Below are 21526 nucleotides of genomic sequence, written 5' to 3'. Positions count from 1 at the left end.
GTTATCGTATACTGATTACTATCACCTGATGAAGGCCGTTCACGGCCCGAAACGTCATGTCCTGAGTTAAATGGTGTTTTAACTAAATAAACACTGTTGGAGCAAAGACTGTGTGCGGATGTGGTAAATGATTTTACAGGACACCCTATAGTCCCTACCATGCAAAATAGACTCTGAGAGCACGGAGAAAGTTGTGACACAGCAGACAGATTGACGAGATGTTCCTCAGAGATGGTTTATTTCAACAAAGTACACAGCAGCAAAGCACAGCATAGGCTCCTCCGACAGCCTTATGGCCTTGGAGAGAACTGGCCAACTTTCATTCAATTCCAACTGGTTTATAAAGAATCACAATACACATTTGCTCAGACAGCCGACACCCAGGTGACAATTTTGAGGTGAGAGATTTTAAGTATTTTAAGATCATCCCAACCGTTTGCAGTAATGTACAGTTAACCACTTAACACGCTTAGTGCCGCATAGGCGCGATATCCCGGTGATAGATTCCCCCGCTGCGTGCCAAGGCAGCGATATAGCGGTGATAAAGCTTTATACCAAAACCAACCGGCTGACGCTGAGCACCAACCTGTAGCATGGTCCCGTTGGCTAGGCAACGTCTGCGTCCTTCCCAGCATGGGGACGGATGCGCGCGCACCCCATAGGAATCCATTTATTTTAGTTTCTTTGCTGCTTGTTTTCTCAGAAAAATACTCCAACGTCGTTGTTTTTGTCCAATCCGTCTGACGTTCAGATGTAAATAGTGATTTTTTTATCGCATCGCGAAAGGCAAACCATGTCGGTTCCTCCTAACACAGCTTGCCACTGTGTTAATGTTTTTTTTTAAACAAAAATAAAGGAAATTATGCAAACCATATATTTTGAAAACAAAGCATATACTGAGGCAATACTGCCTCATCAAAGTTGATGATGTTGAAACACATGGTGTTCAATAGCACTGATTTATGCAAAAACTAAAATAATAATAAAAGAAGAAAAAAAAGAAGAAAAGAAACCTCACAAATAGAGGTTTCCTCCCGACAGCTACGAATTATGGTGGTTGGTCGCCTGCCTTTTCCCCTCTACACCAAATAGCTGATTGGAAATAGAATATTTCTGGGAATATTCGCCTAAATCAAGCCCAGAATAGGGTTCATGTGGTTAACTCCAAGTTCTAGACACTGTTCACTTTGTTATCTACCTTGTGCTTTTCTTATTTGGAAAAAATGGTCCACAGCAAGAGAGTGAGTCATTGAGAAAGATTGTCAATTCCATTTCAAGTGTCATGATGACTCTCTCCTTGTTTACTAAGAGAATGTAGGAGAGCTGAGAGGGTACACAAGAGTGTCTTCAGGTGACTTCATATTATTTCCGTTTGAAACCACTTGAACCACACAGTACAGTCAGTGATACAGCATATTGTATGTGCAGCACTATATGCCACTATTCCAGTAATAGGACTACCGGTCCGGTATTACTGTGTTCTCATATCCAACATCCTGCAGTGGAGTGGAGGAAGAGTTCACGTGTCTATAGTGTACTGTAGTTTTGTTTCACCACAAATGTAGCATAGTTGGTAATCTATTCTATAGACGCTACTCTAATTCTATACTACACTATTCTAATACTTAAGATTTATTTTGCCCCTCTGATTTTTTTATTTATTGTCTCCACCAGGCCGAAGGCATGGGGAGAGAGTATGTTTTGCACTCCGTCCGTGTGTGTGTCCGTCCTTGTGTGTGTGTGTCCGTCCTTCCGTCCGTCTGTTACCAGCTAATCTCCGGCACCGTTAACCCGGTCGATGCCAAACTTTGCACACACACTCCCTGGATGCCAACGATGAACCTCTGCCCCACATTTTCCAGAACGGCCTGTTATAGCTCCACCATGAGGCAGCTTTTCACATTTTTTACCTAAAACTGCACCGATCTGCGTTAAACGTTGCATGCACACTCCCTAGAGGCCAAGGACAAACCTTTGACCTGCATTTTCCGCATCTGCCTTTTATAGCGCCACCAGGAGGCCGACTTTTGTAAAACAAATTTTTTGATATTACTCCTCCAGATTCTGTCCAAAAATCTCACAAATCGTTACACAGTATCTCTATGGTCATGTGCTCAAGTCGGATCTGTCCGATATTTCATATTCCATCCTAATTGGCTATAATTGGCTTTCACAGTTTGCAAGATTGCCCCGTTTTGAACAAAAGCCTCAAATCATGAACGCAGCATGCAATTTACGTGAAATCTTTCACACATTTTCTTACTAGGCTGAGGAACCCTTTTCACATTGGCCTGTTATAGTGCCACCAACAGGTTGATTTTTGCAAAACACATTTTTGGAACAAAATGCCTCAAATCATCCAATTGCCATTAAAGGCGTATGAAGAAATGGCACCCTTTTCACATTGGCCTATTATAGTGCCACCAGGCACTCTGCATTTCCTCAACAAAATGACAAAAACAAACAAAACAACATGTTTATATTACTCCTAAACATTTTGCCATTCCTATCCTCCTGGTGGAGACCTGTGCCCAGAAGGGCACTTTTTCTAGTTTATTTATGTGGGGACCCCCCCAAGATCATCATTGGCAAAAAAAACAAAGTTGTTTGCGGCACAAGCAGGATTCAAACCCGGGCGGTGTGGGTTGAAAGTTGAGTCACTATAGACTAGAGCGTAGCGCTATGCTACGAGGCATGGCTGGCAGAAAGGTAGAAGATTTTACCCTTTTGCTGAAAAAGCAGGGTGGCAATGGGGGACATGACAAAACAGCTCACTTGCTATGGAGTTTTGCCACGGCATATTCATTTATTTAAAACAATATGACATTGACAGTATATTCAGTTTAATCCTGGTTTTTGTTTAGAGATTTCCTGCAGGCTACTATGAATGCATCATGAAAACAAGAGTATAGCCAATCAAAAATAATTGCCTCTTCGTTATCGTCTTTGACGGTTTGTATCGACTTTCCTTCTGATGTTCTGTTTGTGTCATTTCTAAAACAACACAGGCAAGGAACTACAAGAAAGAGGGAAAAAATGCTAATCTAGAAAAATACCAAAAATAAGACTAATGAATAATATAATACATTTGCTCATAGCAATGATTTCTTCCATGTGTCTATCTCTGAGAGAATTGTTGCGTGTGTGATGTCTCTCATCATCTGAGTCCTTTCTACTAATTTTCACAATTTCTATGAGAAGGCCAGTGTGTGTGTGTGTGTGTGTGTGTGTGTGTGTGTGTGTGTGTGTGTGTGTGTGTGTGTGTGTGTGTGTGTGTGTGTGTGTGTGTGTGTGTGTGTGTGTGTGTGTGTGTGTGTGCGCGCGCGTGTGTGCGCACACGCATATATGCTTGTCTAGCCACCCTGTGGAACAGCTCTTGGCGTTGCCATGGTATCGGTGATACTGTGAAAAGCACACTTTGGGTGCCGAGACCCCCCCCCCCCCCAGCTGTCTTTTTAACTAAAATGTTAGGAAGGGACTAATGGACAAGAGATCCAGTATAAATCATTTTACACTTGGTTGCATGCTGACAATAGCTCACAAAAGCTCACAACACGTCGCAGTTGTGAGCTTGTAGATCGGCTCAGTAATGACTGATGAAAATGACTTGATGCCGTCATTATGACTAGACTCACACTAAAACATTCCAGGTGACTAAAATGTGACTGAAACTAAATGGAAACTATTCAAGAGACTATATGACTAAAACTAAAATCAAAATTTGCTGCCAAAAACCACACTGGTCCCGGTCTGAGAAAGGTTGGCAGAGTGTCTCTCTCAGCCTCCAAATAGGGTTCTTATTATAGTATCTTACTGTCTGTCATCTTCTGAGCCTCACTCACTATACCAACTCTCTGCCTGACGTAATAAACTGTCAGTGCCATGCAGGGGGAAGCAATCGCATTAGCATAGCGCATGACAATTCTCATTTCGTATCCATGTTGTCATTAAAATACATCTGTTTCCATTTCAGTCATCGAACAAACCTGATTATACAGACTGTGCCCTGAAGTGACAGCACACTCTACAGCGCTGGCTTATACCGTACCTACACACAGCCACTGCTGAGATAGTAGCACATATTCACTTCCTGACGTTCTGTTCGTGTCATTTTACAACCACGCATTCTTCAGGTTGATTGAACATCTCGGCTCGAGAAAAGGGGTGTATTTCCAAATAGTATAGACCGGGCGTTTACTACGCAAAATAGTTTTGGGCTCTGGGCGGCTATTTCCATGTTTTGCACCAGGCCGGCTATTTCCATGTTTTGCAACCAGACGTGTATTTGCAGCAGGCTTTTATTTATTTTGCCCTGGCCTGCACTGGGCCATTATTTGGTTACAATTCCAATTAGATTGAAAAAGAAAATGCAAATAATAGCCTGGGTGGACCCAAATGAGGCTGAAGAAACTGTAAATAATAGCCCTCCTGCAAATTATAGCCCTGGCTTTTATTGTGGGGTGGGTGGGTGGGGCGTGGAGGGAGGGGTATTTTTTTAATGGAATTTTTTAAATTTGAATACGCAAATTGGTGTCAGACCCCAGGTGTTTAACCGTTTAACCGTGTCCACACGTCCTAGGGGTCCCAATCGACGCGTCCATAGGACGTCTGTAGACGTCCTAGCGCATCCTCAATGATACCGGGCGAGAGAGGAATATTCAGATTTTTTTCCTTTTTTGAATTTGTCAGTTCGCCTTTCGGCTACCGTATGCTACGCTCTGAGCTCATGTTAGCTTACCGTTGACTTAGCTGTTAGCGCGGCAGAAAGAATGACTCGTCTCTCCTAATCCAGGGTGCTCTCCATGGTTTTGAACTGATCGATATACTAGCGCTTCGTTTCTGCTCCTCATCCGTCTCTCCCGCAAAATATGAACGATTTTTGGATCATATATCGTATAAATTAAAACGATAGCAATGTAAGCTAGCAATGTAAAGCAAACAGTTTTTAGCAGATTGTTTCCGGGTCGTGGGTTTCAGAGTAAAAGCGGCCATGTCTTTCCGGCACCCCAGAGCTCCTATTTTGAAGGAATCCCGGCACCGATTGTGTTAAAAGGAATCGGGTGTCTATTTGAGCCAGGGCTACTATTTGGAATTGTATGGTAACTCAAGTTTCTTTTCTCCATATGGTACAAGGACAATTGTATCAATCATTCAATCAATCAATCAATCAATCATTTTGCTTGACAACAGGATTGATATTCTTATGAGCAAGCTTCCAAGTTCCTACTAGATTAGATTGAATGGGGAACGTTTGCCATTTCTAACGTTTAGATATGTTGTTTTTTCCCCCTTCAGTCAGCAATGTTCTGTTTTCATTAATGCAGATAATCAAATTAATGTCTTACTGCCACTGTTTCTGAGGCACTCATCCACAAGTGGGGCAAGCTTTGGATGAAGGATGTTAAAACTCTCAAAACTGGCAAATGTTTCACAACAACCACTCCATGAAATTCACCTCCCTAAAGCCTTATTATATATTATTTTAATTGGATAGGGAAGTTGCCTCTGCCGTGGTGATGACACATCTGTCGTCTGGCTTGCAGGAGCTCTTTAAAGATAAGATGAACCTTTACTGATGAAATGCAGGATGTCAGATCTGGAACAGCAGTGATAATGAAACACAGGTGAGGTACAGGTAAGAACAAGAGTCTAGAACCAAACCAAGATAAATAAGAATAAAGAGAAAGTAAAAAGATAAAATAATGATCTGCTGGCCCTATAGATATCTCTACATTGCAGGCAGTACACTACACTACTACTAGACCATTATCTGAATGTCGTATACTTGTAGCCTACTTGTTATGGCAATGTGTGCGTGCGTGCCAACGTGCATTGTTACCACGCGTGTGTGCGTTTGACGTACGTGCCAACGTGCATTGTTACCCCACTTTGTTTTTCTTTCTTTTTTTTTTATATTTTGGAAAACCTATTTGAATGGTCCAAATAGCCGATCTACAAGCTCACAACGTGTCGATGTAGATCGGCTAGTTGAGCGATTTTTAAATGTTTTTCAAAATAGTAAGAAGTTTAGGGAAAAGGGGTAAGGCCTTTTCGTGGAGGTGGCGATAACTTACAGTAATGCAATGAATGAGCGCATGGGACATGGTACGTATGGTACAGATTACTATGAAAACCTGCAAAACCTGTCAGTCAGTCCATTCGTCCGTCACGCCTCATGACACACTCCATATATGGTTGTCAGGCCTTCACGCCTTGTGATACGCTATGGCCGTCTCCATATGAAGATCACAAAACTGATCTCGTCAAACCCTGGATAGCCACACATGGAAAAGACTGGATCATCACCTAGATCTGCATATATGGAGCCGGCCAGCAACTCTACATCTGACCTCAAACCTCAAGCCCTTAGATCTCCATATATGGAGCTGACCTGTTCTGACATTCCATGTTGATCCTTCCCCATCCGTCCTTCACTGAGTCTACGATGTCTCCCTTTTGACTGATACCTGTCCATTCAAACTCTAAACGGGCCCGTGCCAAAGATCTTAGTGCAGCTGTGCACTAAAAACTAGAGTTCTCAACAGGCCCGTCAATTGGTACATGGTACATGGTACAATTGGTACATGGTACATGGTACAATTGGTACATGGTAGTTCTCAGCTCCATGCTTCTATTCTCAAACAATCACATACTTCTAGAGCACCCTAATTAAATGGGGAAGTTGCATTATTTGTATGTCCTGGGGGCTTCGGAGTCCCTATTGGTAGGGAGATGTACAGTGTGCTTGCTCAGCGTTCCTATTGGTAGGGAGATGTACAGTGTGCTTGCTCAGCGTTCCTATTGGTAGGGAGATGTACAGTGTGCTTGCTCAGAGTCCCTATTGGTAGGGAGATGTACAGTGTGCTTGCTCAGAGTTCCTATTGGTAGGGAGATGTACAGTGTGCTTGCTCAGAGTTCCTATTGGTAGGGAGATGTACAGTGTGCTTGCTCAGAGTTCCTAAAAGCAGATCCAATTCATCGCACAACCAAAATAAATATTGCTCATTTTATATACAGTGTATAATACAAATATTTGATCCATTCATGAGTTGACCTGACTGAACTGTGTTCCGGTCAAGGTTCCTTATGATCATGTGTTTAAATTTGAAACAAGTAGGCTATACTAATACTGTAGCCATAAGTGTTCTGCACCCCGACTTGCCTGCTAGTGCTTTTGATTGATTGATAGCCTAAAGTAATTGTGTTTCATTTCACTTATTGCTTGCGGTCCGTGCATAATTTTTCCATCATGTTTTTGGCGGATCGTTGTGTTTATGGGCGGAATGCCATACAAGAGCATTTGTTATATAGTCTATAATGGTATTTAAAAATAAAGTGCCTCCCATGAAAAATATATAGCGCCCTGCTGATCAAGGTCTGGCGCCAGCACTGCCATCAACTAGACTGTTTAATGTATTCGTGAGAACAATACCGCAGACCTATGGAAGTGATTCTATCGGCTAAACAACATAATTGTCTGTGATTATCATATACTATAGTTATATGCAGTGGTGGAAAGTAACTAAGTACTTTTACTTAAGTACTGTACTTAAGTACAATTTTGTACTTTGTATTTGTACTTTACTTTACTTGAGTATTTCCAATTTCCAGTACTTACTTCTACTTCACTACATCTCAAAGCCAAGATTTTTATACTTTTACTCCACTACAATTATTTGGAGATTTTAATTTTGATTAGAAAACATACATTAACCACTTCAACGCTATACATTTTGGCAATTTGAAAATAGCCGATCTACAAGCTCACAATGTGTCGCGTTGCGACGCATTGTGAGCTTTTAGAACGGCTATTTTCAATAGATTTTGTACACATTTTGAACTTGTGAAATGGGACATTCTGCAATATGAGTAATTTTACTTTTAGTACTTTAAGTACATTTGGATGCTGATACTTTTGTACGTTTACTCGAGTACATTTTCAATTCCGTACTTTTACTTGTAACGAAGTACTTCTAAATTGCAGTATTGGTACTTTTACTTTTGATTGAACAATTGAGTACTTTTTCCACCACTGGTTATATGTAAACTAACTAGAGAGCAGACAGCCCCACCCCCACAATTAATTTCGATGGAATTTTGCTCACTGGCGTTTTAAAGCACCCGGAAGAACGCTATATACTTCCGCATTTTCTCGATTTGGACACCAACATGTGGGTAGGTTCGGTAACGCCACATTGCAATTTGTGTAGCTTCATTTACAAACTGAAGACATATATTATAGTTAAAGGTTGGACAGGGATAAGGCCACATGGTTATGCCCAGTCTAGACTGTCTTGTTCTCATGAATCATTAAAAAACCAATCAGGGTCCTGCTATGTCTTGTTCGCCTGGTAATTGGACACATCTGGTTAATGTCCAGCTGTGTGTCTTCACTGCCACAGATAAACAGAACCATGAATACTTCATACTCTGTTTGAACAAAAATATAATAATATAATTAATCCCTTTTCCTAACGAGCACAGATTACATTATGGGGACCTTGCCTGTCGCTGATTAACCCATTTTGGGCAGGAACCCCTTTTGGGGTTTAAAGCATTATGTTATACTTTAGCTGTTGAAAAATAGCAGATCTAGAAGCTCGCGCTACGAGCTTGTAGATCTGCTATTTTTAAAAAAAAATCGTTTTTAACTCAAATCTTTGCTTCTGGGGGGTCCCTGGAACAACATATTTTCAGATGGCGGTCAGGGGCCAATTACATATATATTTGGGGGTCCTTGACATGAAAATGTTTGAGAACGACTAACAGTCAGGATTTAGAAGACATTTGTCGTTCCCAGGTCAAAATGGGTTAATGAGTAATGATGCTATTGGGTCTCATGGTTGTTGTTTGTTTGGGAAGTGTTTTGGGAGAACCTGGTGCCTATACTGTAGCAGCGGATGAACATTAATACATAATAATACAAGTGGGGGATGCGTCGATAAGAGTGGAGAAATAGATGCTGTTCAGATGCCTGCAAACAAGAATATGTCACTGTCGACTGGAGATCTTGTAGCTACGGATGCATGTAGGCCTATGTCCAAAACATCAGGGAATGGAAACAAGCACCTGTGTCCAGTCTTAACCACCTTCAACCTAGCATGGGATCAATACCATTTCCGGGTTTCTGATCCGGTCGGGAGCGGAAATAACTTAATATGTCATGTTGTAGTCACTGGTTGATAGTCATCAGGCCGGAACCACCAAACCGGTACCAGGATTCATTCTACCCAAAATAATTCCCTGTGTTAGGGGAACAAAACAAAACCAAGAAAAAAACAGAAAGTAAACTAGTAACTAAAGTTTTCAAATAAATATAGTGGAGTAAAAGTATAAAATGCACCTTTGAGATGCAGTGCAGTGGAAGTAAAAGTATTGGAAATAGTACAGTAAATACCTCAACATTGTAGTAAGTACAGTACTTAATTAAATGCCCTTAGATACTTTCCCCCACGGAGGCTGGCCGACACTGACAGAGGGACAGAACCCAGAGACTGAACGAGACAAGCAGCAGGACTGTAACAGACAGGAAGAGATGAGGAATAACCAGATCCGTGTCAAAACAACTGCAGTTAGCTCTCTGAGATAACCCTGGGCTCCAGTGGTGCAAAGTAACTATAGGCTACATTCACCCAAGTGCAATACTTAACTACAATCTGGGGGTAGTTTAACTTTACTTGAATATTTATTGTTATACTTTACAGGTCTTACTGTACTTCACTTCACACACTCAGCCAGCATTTTCATTTCGTCTCACTTCATTATTCATATGAAAGCCCTCCCCACGGCAGCGGTTTCTGGGATGGGCGTTGCCAAAGCGTCAGTCTTCGCCGATTGGTTCACACCAACCACTCAAAATAGTGGCAAAGCAGATGAAATGTGGCTAACACGGTTGCTAACCAAACAAACGCGGTCAGCGAGCACGCTGACCGCGTTTGTTTGGTTAGCTACAGTAGCTACTACAGTAGCATGCAAACAAACATGGTCAAATATGTCGAATGATGATGTTTCGAAAACCTGTCGTCTCTATAAAGAAACTACTAATCATAGGGCAATGTAGCAGGATCAATACGGTCGCAAGTTGCCACAGTGGAGGCAGCCATCGAGTTGAAACGGCACTGATTGGCCGTAGCCATATGGTATCAGATTTTCAACCGCCAACCACGGTCACCAGACCTGAATGGCCATAACTTATTGAGGGGCCCCTCCTATGCCCAGCTTCATGTGTCTTGATTTTGCCAGTAGAAGACAATAACTTTTTCACTTGTTCAGACTTCAAAGTTATGTGTTCCGTGGATCTATTTTTCTATCAGGCCATAAGATCAAGGCCATGTACATGAAACATGTCTTGTTTTATTTTTTAGTATCAAATGACTTTGAGTCATTTGATACTAAAACAAATAAAAAATCACACCCGTGTGAAGTAAGTGGTACAACTCCGTGTGGGGGTCCCCATGGGGTCCCCAGAACTTCCAGACCCACAGGAACGTGCCCAGGGTGCCGGCCCGGTTCTGGCAAGCCGCCCCGCGCCCGAAACGGTCGAGAAATGACAGTTACCGTGTGGGGGTCCCCAGGGGGGCCCCTCTACTGTCACTGTACTGTACTGTCACACCCGAGACCCGGAATCATCATATATAGGCTACAGTTAATATGTGTTGCACCACTTAAAAATAAAATTAGACATGTTTCATATTAAAACTATAAATCTGTGTCTGTATTGCATATTCAAACCTACGTAACATGTATTTGACTAAGACTAAAATACCTAAAGACTAAGACTAAAAGAGCAAGACTAAGACTAAAAGACTAAGACAAAAAAAAAATTCATCTGCCGGGATAATCTAGACGCAGCTGCGCGACATGAGACTAATTAATTAGAGCGACAGAGAGAGAGAGAGGAGTGTGTGTGTGTGTGTGTGTGTGTGTGTGTGTGTGTGTGTGCGCCAATTTAACAACGGTGCACACGATCAGAAATCAGCAGAGAGTGATCGACGTTTGCGCTACTCTATGCCGAATTGAAGTGGACTCGGTCCCAGACTTTAGTTTTTTTCTCCCTGGAAATAAAAACGTCTGGGTTTCCGAGGCTAGCGATTCAGTGGCTGCGGAGCCAGGCTCGTTGTGAGCTTGTCGATCTGTATATTTATACAATACACAAACAATACAATACAAGTATTTCTACATTGTGGTATTTGGTGGTAATTTCTTTATGTTAAAAATAAGAGCACTGACGTACTGCCGTAATGAGTAACAGAAAACCCTCCACAACGATGACGTGGGTTCCTACGCGGGTTTCTGTGGTAAGCTGGCATGGGATGCCCTGAGCTGGCACGGGGCAGCACTGGGGCTGGGCGCGTCTTGGCCTGGACACGACTATAGACCAGCTGCCCTCTCCCCTTGGTCCTTGGGTGATCCCACAGGCAAGGACATATGCCACGGGGCATCTGGCACCCTAACTTCCTGTTTCCACCTGGGGGACCCCACGATCGTTTTAATCCTCCTCCTCCTCCTCACTTCGATCCCCACATCTCCGATTCCCTTCCGATCCCCCTGCTCTCGATTTTAATTTGCACATTCGTGACCCCTCCCAACCCCGTCTCATGCTATCCTCACATAAGCCGCCTGCTCTTCCTGTTTTGTTATAACTTACAGTATTCCCCTCGTCTTCATAAGTCACGATTTATGTCCACGTCTTATATAGGAGGGTGTCACGCAGTGATGTTTTCGTCGACTAACACTAAAACGAAAAATGTTCGTCGACTACCTTTTTCCACTGACGAAAAATAAATGGAAACTACATGAAAACTAAGTTATGGTGACTAAAACTGAGACTAAATATATGGAAAGTTTCGTCAACAAATAGAAACTAGACTAAAATGTTAGGAAGGGACTAGTGGACAAGAGATCCTGTAATAAATAAAAGACAAGTAATTTTACACTTGGTTTCATGCTGAAAATAGCCGATATACAAGCTCACAACGCGTCGCAGCATGACGCATTGTGAGCTTGTAGATCTGTTATTTTCAGCAAGTGTAAAAACAGTCATTACGACGTCCACACTGATATGAAAGATATGTTCTGTAAGGCCTCACTCACACTGTTGCAACATGCATACAACATGTGTCTTGTCCGTGTTTAATTTAATGGCCGCCCCAATGCATTTCCAATGGAAGTCACATGGTTTGACAAAAAAAATTGTTTGATGGCTGTGTTCTGCCCCCCTCCCCCGCATCAAACAAAAATGTTTTGTCAAACCATGTGACTTCCATTGGAAATGCATTGGGGCGGCCATTAAACACGGAGAAGACACAAGACAAATGTTGTATGCATGTTGCAACCGAAGACAGCCATGCAACAGCCATGCAACAAGGTTGTGTCATGAAACCATGTGACTCCCATTGGAAATGCATTGAGGCGGCCATGACACACAGAAGACACAGGACACAAGTGTGTCTTGCGTGTGAGTGAGGCCTAAAGCGGTATAGAGCACCAAACACGCTGTGTGAGCCCCATGTATCCACACGGAGGGGGAAGAGAGATATTTTCGTTTCAGTGGCGCTGAAAGATATAGGACATACATGGGCAACTGCATGGCGGCCCCCGGGGGCCACATTCGGCCCCCACCTTCACTTAATGTGCCCCTCAGGTACATACCAGAATACTGATATAATATTGGTTTCAGCTGTTACAATTCCATAACATGCAAATGTGACGTGTGGCCGTTTATGTCACAAGAACGTTATGAGAAACACAGTGTATTTAAAGTGCACTAATTAAAGTGCGGGGTGCATTGTACTGTGAGACTCATTTAAAACCATATAGCCAACTACGCCACCCTTGGATTAAAAGAGTCAAGGGAACTCTAACTCTAAACAATAAAAGGACACTCAGGTTCGATATTAAACCCAGTTTAAAAAGAGCAATAAATTAAGGAAAACCATAAAAAGACTGAAACAGGATAAGGTGGGGGATTACAACAATAGTTTTATTTGCCTTATACAGGGGGCACGCTAAAAATGGCCAATACAAAATACAATGATTAAAAACACCCTAAACCTAAAACCCTAACAAAACAAACAATAAAAAAGGTCTGGAGAACAATGTGCAAAGTAGCCCGGGGAGGTTGTGCAGGCAGTCAGGGAAGGGGGTACTCTTCTACGCCTTGTAGTCACTGAAACACAATAAAATAGACGCCAGTTCATCTGGTCCGGGGCACTCTACATTTACAGCTCAACAGCAAGGTTCAACGTTGGTAATACTGCGGTGGGGTACTTACAGGCGCCCCAGGCTTTCACCTGGGCCGATCTGTCTCTGGCTTGCAGTATTAAAACCTCTCCGTCGCAACGCCGCCTCGCCTCTGGTTGGACTGGAACAATCCTTCTGGCTCCTCACAACAGATCCTCCCTCCAGCGTCTTACTTAAAGTGCGTAGTGCCTTCCCTATAAATCACATCCCCTGCATTCCGTCAGTTCGTCTCGTTCTCTACGTGCACATCCAGCTCTCCTCTCGAAACCTTTTCACTGCTTTCCGTGTCGTCTCTCTCGTCTCATCTCTGGGCAGCCCCCCCACGGCAAGGGCGCACACTCTGGGGGTCGTGGTCGTGGCACTTAAAGCGTCGAGGACATGGCTACCACTGGCCCCCCATGGGGGTCGTGGTCGTGGCGCTTACAGCCCATCTAGTGTCGACTACATGGCTACCACTGGCCCCCGGCTGCATCCTGGCCCCCAGCCGTGGTAGCTGCCCCCTGTTCTCCACAGAACCTTCTCCTTCCTTCTCCTCTTCTGAAAAACTCTCCTCCAAACACACTGTCTCTGCTATATAGGGCTACTGATTGGTGGGCCACACCCAACCCAGGTGCAGGTCATTAGCTCAATTTAGGTTGTGCCAGTCAGTGGAAAAAATAAGGTTTACAAAATCATGCAACACTCAAACACAAATAAGCAAAACACTAAAGCAAAATCACTGGACAATAATCTCACTCTAATCAACTCACAGCAACTTAAAGAAAAACATTTCAAACAAACATGCAAAGTATTAACACAGCAAAAGCACAAAAATTACAATAAACCAAACACATCTATACATTTCCACCGGCTTACACAAACATGACCCGCTTAATTCATTACTTCAGTCTAAATTAGTAGCTCAATGCTCAACACAAGTTAATTAAAGGCATTTGAAATTACATAAAAATGTAAATTTTCCGGATTCCAATTAAAAAATAGCACACGTCGCAGTGCGACGCGTTTTGAGCTTATAGATCTGCTATTTTTGCTACAACAGCAATGTGGACCTCTGGAGTTAGTGGCGTCATAACTACAATATATATTTAAAAAAAACACACCCGTGTGAACTGAGTGGTGCAATGACGTCACACACTAACCATAGCAACCATGCTCACCTGTGCGTGGGGCCACAGGTACACGGGTACATACACGGGTACACGGGTACAGACAAAGCTGGTTGTTGGAGTGGTTTGCACCACTCAAAAAAAAACATATTACACACATAAAACACCCAAGAAAGTGTTTCTTGTGTCCTAAACATAATTAAAACTAGAAAAAGTGCCCTTCTGGGCACAGGTCTCCACCAGTGTGTGTGATGTTTGGCAAAATGTTTAGGAGTAATATATAAACGTGTGTGTGTGTGTGTGTGTGTGTGTGTGTGTGTGTGTGTGTGTGTGTGTGTGTGTGTGTGTGTGGCCTGTTGTAGTGCCACCATGAGGCTGATTTGAAAACTGTCAAGTGGCATTTCTTCCTCAGCCTAGTGGGAATATGCATGCACAGTTTCACCGCAATCGGACGCTGCGTTGAGTAGTTGTGGCGATTTGTACAAAACGGGTACAAAGCGGGCTACTCCTGAAAAGTGTAGAAGCCAATCGTAGCCAATGAGGGTGGATTCTGAGAAATCAAACAAACCCGCCTTGATCACATGACTATGGAGAGCATGTGTACTGATTTGCGTGAAATTTGGATACAATCTGAAGGAGTAATATTAGAAAATGTGTTTTACATATGTCGGCCTCCTGGTGGCGCTATAAAGAGCAGATGTGAAAAATTCCAGGCAAAGGTTTTTCCTTGGCCTCTAGGGAGTTGGCATACAAAGTTATCCACAGATCCATGCAGTTAGAGGTAAAAACACATTTTGGCCAGTTATAGCGCCACCATGAGGCTGAGTTGAAAATGTTCATGTGGCATTTCTTCCTCGGCCTAGTGGGAATGTGCGTGCACAATTTCACGGAAATCGCACGATGTGTTCATGATTTGCACTATTTTGTTTGAAACTGAGCACTCCTGCGAACTTTGGAAGCCAATCTTAGCCAATCAGGATGGAGTCTGAGAAATCTGAAAGACCTGTTTTGTTGAATGGCTCTAGAGAGACTGTGTACCAATTTGTGTGATGTGTGGACAAAATCTGTAGGTGTACTGTCCAAAAACCTTGCACAAAGCGGCCTCCTGGAAATTCTGGGGCAGAGGTTCATCGTTGGCATCCAGGGAGTGTGTGTGCAAAATTTGGCATCGACCGGGTTAACGGTGCCAGAGATTAGCTGTTCACAGACGGACGGACGGACACACGGACACACGGACGGACGGAGTGCAAAACATACTCTCTCCCCATGCCTTCGGCCTGGTGGAGACAATAAGCTCTGCTTGCAAAAGGGGTGAAGTGGCCCTTTAAGCTATTCAGAATCATCATCATCATCATCAAAGGGCACCTACGGATGGCTGCAATTCGAAACTGGCCCCCGTAAAATCTGAATCCCCCCCACCGCCCCCCCCTTTTTCCCCTCACTGTATATATTTCTTTTCCCTTTTTACCTCTTTTATGATGAATTCCTGTTCTGTCTATAGAAGTGTCTATTTGTACGTCTCTAATTGTTTTGATGATTTGAACATGGTGGACCCTATTGGAAACAAGTGTAATGCTTAATTGGGTCGTCCACTCACAGTTAACAGCCTTTGTATTGAGTTTGTGCTTGAAATGTACTGTAATTCTGCAAACTGTTAATAAATTCTTCAATCAATCAATCAATCAATCAATCAATCACCTTTATTTCAACTCGGAGTACAAGGGGCAGGCCATCATTTTCAATGTAGCTGCAATAATATAATATAATAATAATCAACAGAAATAACAGCAACATCGAAATAAGCACAGTACATGAATCAGAAGACAGAAAACCCTCAAAATACTCAAAGAACTGAAAACAGTAATTAAATAAAGCAGTTGCAATCCTGAACGTCTCCTCAACTCCGTCACTATAACTGAACTTTCCGAGGGTGAGAGAGACCGACCGCTATCCTATCCCAGATGTCCTGATGGATTTTGAATGGCCGTGTCAACGTTTGTGTCGTTCATAAAATCGCTCTGAAAGCGATCCAAGCGACACCGCTCGCCACCGACGCCGTCGTTACAGCATGCGGTGCGGACTAGAATGATTTTTTTAAGATGACATTTTTACAGTTATCGGTGTAGTTGTCGGGCTCGTTGTGTTGTGAGCGGTGCTTTCCTCTCTATTCTGTCCCTCTTAATTGCATCTCTGATCTCTCACGCGCTCTCCGAATCACCTCCCTCCTCGTCTCACCCTCTCTCTCTCTCTCTTCTATCCAACACCCCCTCCCCTCCCCCGTTCTCTTTCTCCCTATTGCATCGTCCAGAGTGCCAACCCCCCAGTGTTGTTTTTGGAAGTAAATTTAGATTTTTAGTTTTAGTCATAGTCTCTTGAATAGTTTTCATTTAGTTGTAGTCACATTTTAGTCACCTGGAATGTTTTAGTCTAGTTTTAGTCGACTAAATATCATACGATTTTAGTTGACTAAATCTACAGTTGATTTAGTTGGCTAAAATGTATTTTGGCGGGCCTTGATGCCGTTGTAATGACTGATTTTACACTTGCTGAAAATAGCAGATCTACAAGCTCACAACGCGTCGCAGGGCGTTTGTAGATCAGCTATTTTCAGAATGCAACTAAGTGTAAAATGATGATCTCTTGTCCACTAGTCCCTTCCTAACATTTTAGTCTAGTTTCTATTTGTTGACAAAATTGTCAGTATATTTAGTCATCATAGCTTAGTTTTCATTTAGTTTTTATGTAGTTTTTGTCAGTGGAAAAAGGTATAGTCGACAAACATTTTTCGTCATAGTTTTAGTCGACGGAAACAACACTGCAACCCCCCCAACCACCCCAAGGATTGTCCTGGTCTTCCCTCTAAACGTCTCTGCGTGTATAGGAGTGATGCGTGACGTGCATGGCTGTGCATGGCGCAGCCGACTGGCCGCGCTGCATGCAGCTCTCAGAGTCTCACTGATAGGGACAGTATAATGACCGGGTCTTCAGCCTGGAGGGCTGCGCTGTGAGGGACAGCGATACAGTCTCCCGGGTTATCAAATGATGAGGCCCCCCTGCACTTGTCACGCGAGTGTGGTGGTGGTGGTGCTGTCCTATATATCCATTATTGCTCATCACTCCCGTCTCCTTTTTTAAAGCCTTCGTTTCTGATTCCTATATACTCTTTGATCCTCCCCCCTTTTGGAAGTGCAGCGTAGACTTTGATCAGTGGTCACGTCGCGGCATGTCATGACCAAATGGATCCGTATGCAGCGCGTCGCGTCACGTCGGGCCTGCCCATCAATTGTACTCCAAGTTGAAATAAAGGTTATGATGATGGTGATGGTGATGATGACGATGATGACGCAAAGCTGCTTCTGCTCTACAACAATCTGCGGACGCATTCGGTTGCCTCAACAACCTCCTTTTTGTGTTAAACGGGAACTCTGGTTTGGCTCCACCCCCTTTCAGTCCAACTTGACAAAAAAAAACAGAGGCAATTATATACAGACTTAAAGGAGCAATTCACCTATTGTGAACCTATCTTTATAAATGGTCCTCAGTCACTAATCTAATCCATGATACTATGGTACCATTTTTGTCTATACTCTGTGCTCTGGACATTTTCAGAAACCTGCTTACCAGTGACACCATCGATGGAATCCAAGCTAACATAATCAAAATGCATTCCATGAAAGTTAGTGTGCTATAATAATCTGAGAGTGTACAAATCTGTACACTCTCAGAGTTACAGACCCATAAGGGTCTATTTGCCAAACTATCATTTAGATGGGGACCCCCTGGAACTCCCTCAAGGACCCCTGGGGGTCCCCGGACCCCACTTTGGGAACCACTGATGTACAGTATACAGTTACTGCAGATCACCACAAATTGATCTGATTCTTCATGTGCGTGCGTGCGTGCGTGCGTGCGTGCGTGCGTGCGTGCGTGCGTGCGTGCGTGCGTTCGTGCGTGTGTCTGACCGGAGTGATGACCTGAGCAGGTGGTGGAGGCAACGTGGGACTGAGTGGTGCTGGGAGGGAGCGCACGTGCATGTGCACGTGATCAACACACAAACCATCACCCTCTGTGTCAGTATGGCTATGGAAGAGTGTGTGAATGGCGTTCAAAGTGCACGTGCTATGCTGTGCTGTGTGCGTGTGTGTGCGTGCATGTGCGCACGCACACACGTGCGTTCGTTCGATGCACATACATTTGTGTGGGTGAATCTCTGCATATGTGATGTGAGTGCATTTGCTTCTAGAATGTTTTCTTGAATACTTTATTAAACGGAAATGTAAACACATTTAGGCTAAAATGACAACCGTGCGTGCGTGCGTGCGTGCGTGCGTGCGTGCGTGCTAGGATGGATATTTATATACTGTACTGTATATAGGCTACTGTATAACAGAGTGCATTTGTTTGTTTATAACAACATACATCTTTGCAAACGTTCCCAAATTAATAGATTAAAAAAAAACGTGTTGTTATGCCGTTCTGGGGAGAGACAGGTTTATTGCAGAACGTGCCAAAATGAAAGGTCACAAGCTAAGGATAATTAGGCTGTGCACTGGCGAAATAAATTAATCTGTTGTGTCAGGGGTTGAACTGTGCTGTTAATTAAGATGAGTGCTAAGGAACTGTCCCTCTGTGGAGACCCTTATTTTTAGGAGGTGTCGACAAGTCACATTAATGCAATGCCATCTGTGTTAGTGTGTTTTCTGTAGCCTATGGATGACACTAAAGTGCTTGGTGCCTCGACGTGTCAGAGCCAGTGCTTTGATTGTTTCATTTTAATTGTTTGCAGTTGGTGGATAATTTCACATATTGTTCTGCGGTGCATCATTGCGTTTATTGGGCTATATGAGACATATTGTATTAGAGCTTATCGAGGATTACTGTGTATAATTATACTACACAATTCAAGGTTTCTTTATTTTGTCTCCCGGAGGAGAAATTTGTCTTGGACCCCAAGGACCCGCCCTGCAGCATACAGATACAGATACAATACAATACGAGACAACAAAGGCACACAGTGACCCGTACAACATTTAAGTACTGTACCACCAACATACCTAGTGCAAAAAAGGGGAAGAACATCACCTCAAAACCTTCGACTCCTACCCTGTCTGCCCTCCGCAAGGACTTTGTTAAGGAGTGTGATTGACAGAGGGACAAAGGAATGCTTGTACCTATTATACTTGCACGCATGGACCTCGTACCTCCTACCTGATGGCATTAGCCGATACTCAGGCCAGGGTATCACAATTTTCTTAACCTGTGCATGCATATCGTCATATTGTCTGTCGCTGTGAAACCTTGTACTGTCTAAAAGCATTTATTTATTTTTTTTATTATTATTATTTATTGTAAAATAGCGAAAATCGACAAGCTTGTATAGATTGTATATATTCACCACTTGTGTATGATGAAGTAGAGCAGTGGTTCCCAAAGTAGGGTCTGGGGACCCCTGGGGGTCCTTGAGGGAGTTCCAGGGGGTCCCCAGCTAAATGATAGTTTGGAACCAAATGGACCCTTATGGGTCTGTAACTCTCAGAGTTAAATGAACATTGATTTTACAATATAAATTGGGGGTCCCAGAGACAGAAATGCCATTAAATGGGGGTCCGTGGACTAATTCATGTCAAACTGGGGGGTCCTTGAAATTAAACAGGTTGAGAATCACTGCTGGAGCCGTAAAAATCTTCTCTTATGGGGGTCCCTGGCATATGTTTTCAAATGGGGGTCCGCGGGGCTAGTGTCCATTTGGGGGTCCTTGACATGAAACAGTTTGGGAACCACTGAAGTAGAGCATGCATTTACCCCAAGAACAGCAACAATATGCACTGTATAGCAGGGGTTCTCAACCTGTGGGTCGCGACCCCTCGGGGGGTCGCCAAATTATTTTAGGGGGTCCCCAAATTATTTAAAAAAAAATATATATATATATATTTATTTTTAAATTTTATTTTCACTTTTTTTCAAAAATAGCAGACCTACAAGCTCGTAGCGCGCCACTCGGTGGCGCGCTATGAGCTTGTAGATCTGCTATTTTTCAATAGCTAAATTATAACAATGCTTAAAACACCAAAAGGGGTTCCCGCCCAAAATGGTTTAAGGTTATTGTAGCAGTCAATTTATATTGGGGGTCGGGAGGGGGCGGGGCGGGGGTCCCGAGACATTGCCAAAGCATTTCCGGGGGTCCCCGGCCAAAAACGTTGAGAACCCCTGCTGTATAGGAGCCACAACATACAGTACTGTGCACATGCACTCTTAGCATGCATGCCCAATGTGTGTGTGTGAGTGTGCACGCATGGGTGCGCTCACGCTATATGTATACCGGTAAGTGTGAATGGGCTACATTTTGTCCCCTTTCTCCCCGTGAGACTATTGCACACCTACTTCTATCTACGTATAGCATCTGCACATGCAGACAGAAGCAGCACAGTGTATCATGGAAGCCAGCGAGGCCACAGGGACGCGCACGCACGCACGCACGCACGCACGCACGCACGCACGCACGCACGCACGCACGCACGCACGCACGCACGCACGCACGCACGCACGCACGCACGCACGCACGCACGCACGCACGCACGCACGCACGCACGCACGCACGCACGCACGCACGCACGCACGCACGCACGCACGCACGCACGCACGCACACACACACACACACACACACACACACACACACACACACACACACACACACACACACACACACACACACACACACACACACACACACACACACACACACACACACACACACACACACACACACACACACACACACACACACACACACACACACACACACACACAGAGAGAGAGATATGGATATCAAAGCCTGCCTTTGTCCCTTTGTGTGACCATCATATAGACTATACACAGCAGCAGCCATCCTGGAATATCCCCCACAGGACAGGCCTCTTATATAAGACGATACAGCAGCCAGCACAGTGTGTGTGTGTGTAGCACTGGAGCGGTGCATGGGCTCTGGGGGGATCGGGGCTGAGAGCAGGGCTGTGCTGCTGGGGAGCCAGCCATCAAAATTTTGAGTTTGTCGTATTAATTTGGTCATATAAGGTCCACAGAATGAGAGGTCTGCTCTGCCGGAAATAATATATATATATAAAAAAAAGTATAAAAAAGAGTTATGGCCATTTTTGTATACCACACCATAGACAACCAA

The 21526-nt window shown here is 43.7% G+C and overlaps 1 protein-coding gene across 4 annotated transcripts in view; it reads right to left on the bottom strand.

The window, feature by feature from the left end:
• The window catches only part of atp2b2 (ATPase plasma membrane Ca2+ transporting 2), a 334512-nt gene that overhangs the window by 39658 nt on the left and 273328 nt on the right, over positions 1–21526 (bottom strand). The gene's annotated exons all lie outside the window — the stretch shown is intronic.

This window comes from Electrona antarctica (assembly GCF_951216825.1).
Source record: "Electrona antarctica genome assembly, chromosome: 9".
Classification (NCBI taxonomy): Eukaryota; Metazoa; Chordata; class Actinopteri; order Myctophiformes; family Myctophidae; genus Electrona; species Electrona antarctica.
The sequence above is the reverse complement of the archived record's forward strand: the minus strand, read 5'-3'. Positions and strand labels throughout refer to the sequence as shown.